Consider the following 2,572-nt stretch of genomic DNA (forward strand, 5'->3'; position numbering starts at 1 on the left):
CACCCACACACCCACACACAGAAAGAGAGGGAGAGAGGTGTAGAAGATGTATCTTTATGACCTAGTTCCAGAGTCATATAGCATCATTTCTGATATATTCTATTTATTAGAAGTGAGTCATTAAGTTATGCCACTGAGTTACTAAGTTTTCGAGGGAAGGGAAATCTGACTCCACCTTTTTAAAGGACAGGAAAATAATTTTCAGATATATTTAAAACCATTACCATCATCATGATGTTCATCATATAGATTTTAAGATGCCGGCAGGCCAGCCAGGTGGAGCTATGCCCCAAGCAACTTGATTGGGAATGTGCATCTAGAACTCAGGACTAGAGATATGGATCTGGGAGTCAACCACATAGAGCAAAAGAAAGGGAATGTGACCCCGGAAAAAGGGAGAGGTTTCAGCCTTGAGGCCTAACCCAGCTTGGTGCTGCATAAATGCTTGATTTATTGAAAGTATTGGGCAAGACCTCAAAAAGCCAGCTACCCAGCTCACCTTGAGTGTTTACTACAAAGGAAAGTACTTTTTTTCCAGTCTACTAAAGCTTCCTAACAACAAATAAAACACTACCTAACGCTCCACAGCCAGAATAGTTCTTAAGACCATGATGGGCTCATAAAATGAGACATCACTGTCTGAACACTGGGTCCCAGGGGACCCATAAGCCATGTCCTTTGGGATCTTAACCAGAAGACTCTGCTTTGACCAGAACCCAAGCCCCCTCCCCCTCTCCAGTAACGGGCTGCTCTTCGGGGTGCTTGGTGCCTCTCCCCATCAGCTGACCATCACTGGCTCTTGTAGAGAACCATAAACTCCACAAAGGAGCTTTTAAAAACTAAAAACAATTTAAACTTCCAAAAGAATCCATGTTCACTAAAGGGAAGAACTATGCACAAGGTAGTGGAGGTGGCACAGGCCTGGCGCCCAGAGTGCCCCCGGGGCAGGGAACTCACGTGAGGTGTACAGGTGTCTTTGGCTTTGGGGGATGACCACACCGGCCGTGCACACCGGCAGGTCCGGCAGGCAGAGCCCGCTTCAGACAGGATGAGGGGCGCTTCCGAGACCCAGCAGAGGTTCCAGGCACGCGGCGCGGTGCATTCTCTCAGCTGGGACTTCCTTGTTTAAGGAGATGGCCCTGACGAAGCAGTCCTTACACCTCAAGTGTCCCAGGCGCCTGAAGGACAGCCCGCAGAAACCAGCCACCCAGCCACGCGCCAGACACAAGCAGCGCACCGAGAGCGCATGCGCCCTCCACTGGAAGTCCGCCTGAGCGGAAGCTCATGGAACTTGACGGCCTGGGAGCTCGGGGCATTCCTGTGCTGAGTCCACCCATGTGTGTTTTCTAGCAGGCTTCCGCTGCTGCCCCTGCAGCCCATCATGGATGGGCTGCAGTGCAGCCAGAAGGACCTGGACGCAGCAGTGTAAGCCACACAAAGTGAGAAGCTGTCGCTGAGAAAGCAGGCGTGAGGCGCTCCACGTGAAAAACCTGGAGAAGGGAAGACCATAGGTTTAGGGGGATCCCGTATCAGATGATGGAAGAGGCTCAGAAATAGAAGAAACTTGAAAGAAAAGGACCAACTGACTGCAAACCTGAACACCACCTCTTCAAACGGTTTGAGAAATAGAAGTGATTGAAGAGTATCACCCAAATGAAGAATCGCTGAAGGAGAGTGTTGAGAATTACATGGTAAGACTTGAAAAGGAAGGCCAGAGGTACCAAACATTGAAGGCCAATGCAGAAGAGAAGTGAAAGCTGGCAAATGAAATTGCCCAGGCCTGGAGCAGAGCCCAGGCAGAGGCCTTGGTCTCCTAGGTGAGCCCAAGAAAGGAACATTGTGCATCTACTCGCTGGAGAAGACTATTGAGCAAAAGACCAAGAGAAATGATGAACTGACTGAATCTGTGAGGACCTCATTTTCAAGATGGAGAAGATAGGACTCTGAGGCCCCTGCCAAAGCCCATTCTGCCTCCTGTCTTTGTCTGTCTGGCTCTGTCTGTGGAAGCTTTCTCTTAACCTCAACTTGTTTTTAAACTAGATTGATTTAAAAGGAAGACTAAGGTTTGCCTTAAGTTGAAAGAAAGAAAGAAAGAAAGAAAGAAAGAAAGAAAGAAAGAAAGAAAGAAAGAAAGAAAGAAAGAAAGAAAGAGGAAGATGGCAGAGTAGCTGGATCCTGAGCTCACCTTGTCCCATAAACACACCAATATAACAGCCTCATCAGTGCAACTAACCCAGAAAACAACCTGAACACTGACAGAATAGACCTTCCACAGTTAATCATAGAGAGGAGGTCACATCAAGAAGGGTAGGAGAGGCAGAGCCGCAATTGGAAACCAAAACCCCAGGAGACTAACGGGGGGGGGGGGCACCACAAGCACGGAGAAACAGGAGGATCAGACCCCAATACTAGGCATTCCAGGCACAGGGTGGGGGTTGGGGGGGCACTGGGAAGATGAGTCCGCCTAACATTGGGCTTGGAGAAACAGTGAGGCTTAACTTCAGGAGCTTTTAAAATCAGAAGGACTTAATTCTGGGTACTTTAAACGTCAGTGGGTTTAACTCTGGGAAAG

General features: G+C 48.7%; 1 pseudogene; it reads left to right on the forward strand.

The window, feature by feature from the left end:
* The first annotated feature begins 671 nt into the window (after positions 1–671).
* Positions 672–1,947, forward strand: LOC141372660 (transforming acidic coiled-coil-containing protein 3 pseudogene; annotated as a pseudogene).
* Positions 1,948–2,572: the final 625 nt, after the last annotated feature.

The sequence above is a fragment of the Callorhinus ursinus genome, unplaced genomic scaffold, assembly GCF_003265705.2.
Source record: "Callorhinus ursinus isolate GAN/ISIS: 27379988/994484 unplaced genomic scaffold, GSC_fseal_2.0 scaffold1, whole genome shotgun sequence".
Taxonomy (NCBI): Eukaryota; Metazoa; Chordata; class Mammalia; order Carnivora; family Otariidae; genus Callorhinus; species Callorhinus ursinus.